Genomic DNA, 6788 nt, shown 5'->3' with positions numbered 1-6788 from the left:
TTGGTTTTGATCATTTATGGGAAGCTTATTTTCGGATGTTGAGTGAGACAATCAACGCAGCTGGACGAAATTTGAAGCGCACTTGATTCTACACTGTACACTATATAACCCTTTTGTCCAAGGCTAAATTTGCCAATACAACACAATATTTTAGCTAATGTGGGTGTAAAGTAAGAGAATATCACCAGAAAAACATAGCAGGGTGTATAAGTTTCCTATAATTTCATGGGAAATATTTTCCCTATGGGCCATAAAAGTAAATAAACGAAGAGTTATGTCTATTATATACAAAAAAAAAAAACATAATAAAAATTATCAGAAAAGTAAAATAAATAGTTAGTTATCGTATTCGACGAAACAATATCGTTTACTTGTGAAGCACAAGGGGACATTGCACATAACACTTTTATTAACGGTTGTTAAATAAAAAATGAGAATTTTTTCAATACCTTTCAGTAACTCAAATAAAGAGCGTAAAAATTTCTTTCTCCAAGAAAATTGCTCTTTGGGCTCCCTAGAAACAGTAGGCGTGTTTGGTTTTGCTAGTTTGAATTTAGTCAAAGCATAGATGGCGTCGAAAAGGAACGTGCTCCGCGAACGCATTGTACGGTTCTACGAAACGCATTTCCAGCAAGGAAAAAAGTTTACGGTGGCACATTTTAAGGAAGAAAATGTACCTGTCAGTACGGTATATCGTATCCTGGGTTCCCTGAACGTAGAGCGGAAGGTCGGAAGTGGTCGTCGATAATGACGAAGCAGAGGAAGACATCGTTAAAGAAGCTGTTTGACAACAAGCACGCAACCAGCCTGCGTGACGCCGGTCGGAAATATGGCTGCTCCCACGTATTGATCCATCGGACCCTCAAGATGGAAGGAATCGTATGCAGGAAGAAGACGAGGTCGCCGGAGTACACGGAGGAGCAGATTGAGACGGTTAAATCACAGTGTCGGTGGATGACCAAAAAATACCGCGGGACGTCTTTCGTTCTGGACGACGAAAGCTATTTTCCGTTGTCCAAAACGCATATTCCAGGAAATGATAATTACTACTCCAGCGACAAGTCATCCACACCGCCTGAAGTGAAATACAAGTTCAAGCACAAGTTTGAAAAAAAGGTTATGTTGTACAACTTCATTTCCGACCGGGGCATTTCAAAGCCTTGGTTTGAGCCGAGCTGTCTGGCGATCAACCAACAAATCTATCGAGAAGAGTGCCTCGATAAAATCCTGCTGCCGTTCATGAACGAGCATCACGCGGATGGGAAGTACGTCTTCTGGCCGGACAAGGCGTCTTCCCATTACGCCAAGAAGGCGCTGGCGTATCTTGAGGAGAAAAAGATACCGTTCGTGCCGAAAGATCGTAACCCAACAAACTTGCCCCAGTGCCGCCCAATAGAGGATTTATTTGGCTCACTCAGTGCCCTAGTGTATAAAAACAATTGGAGGGCCAAGGACACGAAGCAACTAACTACAAGAATCCGGAATTGTATCCGGAAAATGGACGTAAGTGCCGAACAACGTTCTTGTGAGAGCATCGCGACAAAGTTACGTCGAACAGCAGACTACGGCCCTTACTCAAACATTCACTGACATTTTTTTGAAGAAAATACATTATGTTATTAATGAAAAATACTGAAATCGATGAAAAAAAATTTTTTTTTTATATGTGATTGAAAAAATTCTAATTTTTTATTTAACATCCGTTATATGGTCTTTGTTAAGTCAGACCGGACCATGTTTGACAGTTTTTTTTATTCGTCCAGAAATACTGCCTTTGACGTTTTATTTTGACATTCAGTGAAAAAAATATCGATTCAATAATAATTGAACAATCGATAACGATTTTTGTAGAAGGAAAAATATTTCCCCTGGGCGTGAAAGGGTTAAACGAATGTTAATTGGTTGAATGCAGGCTACCTACTGGACGTATTTCGTTACATATATTGGTGTTGCCATACAAATCATTCGTAATGTTTAAATTTTGATCTGAGTGAATGGTTTCCTCAGGCTGGTGAATAAACACCGCAATGAAAATATTCCTCACTTTCTGCAAAAAAATGAAAAAGGTTTCACTACCTCGGTTGAAAAAAGATGAAATCACACAAAATATATATATTTTTTATTTTGAAAGATCTATTTTATTTTTAAGAACTATATTACGATTCACTGTGCTAAGTAACATGTATATGTGCAGATTATTTGTCTCAAATTTACGCAAAAAATATTTGGATCATTGGTGAAAGAAAAAAAAGAGACGGTTTATTACTGAGAGAATTCCTGATTTCCGTATTTACGAAGATACTCGCCTCAGCTGTATAAGACACAGCTCAGACTCGATTATACATAGTTTAAATAAGCCCTATTATACTGCTAAAAATGTAGAGGGTGCCAAACCACGCAATTATTATACAGTTGCAGAAAGAATCAAAAAATTTCAATGGAATTCCACAAAAGATGGTGAAAAAGTGATAAATCTGTGAGAGCGTATATATTGAAAGTCGCAGTGAAGTGGTTGAGACTTCGTTATCCATTAATCATTTGCATATCACTTTCAAAGCTACTACGCCTTGGGCTTCACAGAAAATTTTATATCATCCGAAACAACAATAAAAAAAAAACAATTCGAGGGATTGTATCCGAGACACGACCGCTTAGGACGTAGGGCTACGCAATCCTTTTGTTTAATTTGCGAATACGTCGAAATTTCATAAATAACTCTTTAGAAAAAAGTTCCGGGCCCTGAAAAGGTTTAATGGCTTACGTGGTTTTGTAGAATCATTTCGAGAAGCAACGATTCTTTCTTGCATTTGCGAGAACACACTAATTGGTCATATGTCGCAATTTGTTCCTTTATATCAATGCACACATTGCACTGAGCATTTAATGAGGGGCATCTTCCGTGCATCGCCATTCGACAAGCCTCAAACATGTGTCTGACAGATGCACACAGTTGCAGCGATAAAAATGAAACATCGCGAGAATGACCGTTTATGAAAAATCGTTTCTCGACTCTCGGTCAAACCCGTCAACAAAGCTAGGAGCTTGTTGCATCAGAGCAGAGCCGATGTGCACGAGAGCAAATACGAATGGCAACTAAAAGTATCGAAGGTGTGCTATTCATCTGTACAGGAAATGAACAAGTTCTAAGTGTCGCGCAACGAAAACAAGCAACACAACACTAATGGCTAGAAGCGACCTATAACCATGTTGTGTAAATTGCAATGGCAGATGCACTTCAAGTGAAATATTCGCTAGCGTTCACAGCTCGAGCTCGAGGAACATAAACGAGCAGAATAAGCGACCTTTGGTGTTTCGGGCACAGAAAGATTATGAGAATTTTCATCGCAGGAGATGCAATACTTATACGCTAGCGACAGCTTACTTACTATGCAAGGGTGGAGTTTACTTCCCAAATATTCTCTTTTCGCTATACTCCTTCGTTGTTTCTATTCTAGCGGCTACATAAGTTGCCCGTTATTAAAAGCTCTGTTCGGGGAAGCACACAAATGGACAGAACAAATGTATGGGAAAATGGGAATGCTTCCAATTTTCATCAATTTAAACCATATACAGACTATCGGATTGTAATGTATAGCATATCTAACAAACCTTAGAAAATTTCCGATTGGTATGCAAATCGTTAAAATCCGTTCGCAGTAAAAATAGTAATTAACGTTGACTTTATTTCATAAAAGCGTGACCTGTTTTCTGAGTTGGTATCCTTGATGTAAGACGTAGTCCTACATCAAAAAAGTAATCTCACGACTCCACCAGTCATTCCGCAATTTGAGGCAATTATTTTTCGCTCTATCTTCTGTACACTCCAGTTTTGGTTGGCGTGATGTGTTTTCACATAATGTTTGTGTGTGTGTTATTATTGCCCAAGGATACTAGCTGGGAAATTTATAACATCTCCCAGCAGCCCGAGTCGCCACTGCCTGTTTCGGAGTGCAAGTTCGCGTGGAAGATGCTGTGTTTTGCCATTTTCGGTTTCGTCATCATGAAATTAATTAAAATTTGTTTAGCCCCCGAAACACTTTTAAGGACAAACGATGCTGCGACGCAATGTGTTTATTTTTTTTTTCCACTGAGCTGTTATTATATCGCGTTGAACGTTGCTCAATTCGAATTATGGTGAACCATAGCGAACTGAAACTGTTTGAAGATATAATGGGATTTGTGTTTTTTGATACAATCATAGAAAAATGCGAACAAAAAACGGAAGCTTGCAAATGGGATACAATAACTGCGCACTGAAAAAGCGCCCTGAAGTCTAAGATAATTCAGGTATACACGATCTACTTTCATTAGCGGTTGACCGTTCGAGACTCAGATTCTGTACATTTTTTGAGAATATGTTCTTCCGAGATTTCGACTGTCGATGACATATGGTGAACCGTTCTACAAGATAGTCGAACATGTATGTATTCCATTGAAACCATCAGAACTATCCAAATTGAACTTTTTTTTTGTCATGCCGTGTTACATTGAAGAACTTTTAATTATGGTATATAGCAAAATGTATTCTTTTGAAAACATCCATTGTCATAACACACCATGTCCCACAGTCGGTGCATGTGAGCTTTGGCAAAACTCAGACGTCTTTTGATCGAACCTTTTTAGCCCTCTTTATGTAAACACTTTCTATCAAAACTTGACGAATTGTCTCCCGGGAAACATTCAAATTCAAAGATTGCTTTATTTGCATAAGCGATTTTGAGATGTTCCTTGAGAATTCACCAAATAATTGAGCACTACTTGATGGGATCGTTCAATCCCACAAGCAATTTCTCTGACACCAACATTTTCTTGGTGAAATGCATCGATTTGTAGTTTTTCTCTCTCTGTGAGCACTATTCCCTTTGGCATTATCCAAATTTAATGATCAAAAAATAAATTAAAACAACGGAAAAAGTCACTGGCCTTAAACAAACTTGACACATGAAAAATATAAAAACATTTGTTTTTGTTCAGCGCTTGCACACACACATATGAAAATCATGCAGTGTATGATAGTTACCAATATCAATACACTAGAATATAAATTGAAGCGTTGTTTGTTTACAACGACACAAAGCAGCAAGATCGTACCTTTGTCTTATAGAAGCTGGACAGAGTGTAGCATATCAAATAATAATTTCCGATTCGATTGGTATGCAAATCATCAGAATTCATTCATAGTAAAAATATTTATTAACGTGAAGATATATATTTATTTATTCATCGTCTTCGAGAGTATCGTACAGACTGGTTATACTTATGATATATTCTTAATCCTAGCTTTAAAACAATCTTTTGTCATGTTGAAATCAAAAAATTGGCAGACATTGTTGAAGGCTCGGAGGCAGGAACCTAATGGGTTATTGTAGCCATAACATGTTCTATTTCCGGGAACAGCAATTAATGTGGAGAATCGCAGCTGACGTTGAGGAACGTTTATTAGAATATGCAGAAGAAGATCTGCATAATCGATGTTTTCACTGAGGATGTCGAATACAATCAGTCGTTGCATCTTCAGTCGCCTTGCCGTGAGCAATTCCAAGTTGATTAGACGACAACGTTCCGAGTAATGGGGAAGATGGGCGGGGTCATTCCACGGGAGATGCCGCAATGCAAAGCGAATAAAACATTTCTGTACACGCTCAATACGTACAATCTCGGAAACGTGATATGGGGCCCAGACCGATGCAGCGTACTCTAAGTTGCTCCTCACTAAACAGTACAAGGCCTTTAGTGCATATACGTCGGTGAACTGTGACGCATTCCGACGTAGAAATCCCAGGATAGAGAATGCTTTGGAGGTGATAGCAGAGATGTGATCGTTGAAACGTAGCTTAGAGTCCATGAAAACACCCAAGTCACGGTTAGAATGTACACGATCCAAGGAAAAAGTGTCGATGTTGTATTGGTAGTTTATCGGCTCGTAGCAACGACTAAAAGTGATCACTTTGCACTTACTTGTGTTCACACACATGCCGTTGTCTCGGAAAATTTTAAGGTCGTCGGCAAACAATAGTTTACCAGAAGATATTCGTAGGCACAAATCATTAATGAAGATTACAAATATCAATGGCCCCAGCACACTCCCTTGGGGGACTCCGGAAGCTATATCGAATGTTGTGGATCGTGCTGAGTTCACCCCAACGAAAACTTTCCTACTGGTCAGGTAAGACATCAACCAATCGGATATCCAATCAGGAAAACCCATGTGCCTCAGTTTCCTCACCGTAAGAATATGCGGAACAGTATCGAAAGCCTTCGAGAAATCAATATGAACAGAGTCCACTTGGTTTCTGTGCTCAACTTCACGAAAGAGCACGTTGGTGTAGCATAATAAATTGGACGTTGTGAAACGATGGGGTACAAATCCATGCTGGAACTCAGATATCATTGGTTTCGCTGCGGACAGTAGCACTGTATGGATCAGTGATTCTAGTAGCTTCCCTAGGCAACATGGGATGGATATTCCACGGTAATTTTCGACGCGCCGCAAACTGCCTGATAGGAATTATCTGTGCAGTTTTCCATAGGCTAGGAAATGTTCTTTCCTCGAGCGACTTGTTGAAGAGTATCGTCAGAGGAAAGGCCAATGATGAAGCGCAGTTAGGTGCTAAGTCGTGCTAAGTCGTCCACTCCGGCTCCTTTCGTTGCGTCTAGTTTTTGCAATGATCTTAATACTTCATCATGGGTAAAATTGAAGAATGGTAGGTGGATATGATGCGACGATAAGTTGCGAAAACATCCAGATCCTGGTTGAGACAGCTCAGTCTTGAACACGCTTTGGAAGA

This window comes from Toxorhynchites rutilus, chromosome 2 (genome assembly GCF_029784135.1).
Source record: "Toxorhynchites rutilus septentrionalis strain SRP chromosome 2, ASM2978413v1, whole genome shotgun sequence".
In the NCBI taxonomy this organism is placed as follows: Eukaryota; Metazoa; Arthropoda; class Insecta; order Diptera; family Culicidae; genus Toxorhynchites; species Toxorhynchites rutilus.
This window is presented reverse-complemented; position numbering follows the sequence as displayed.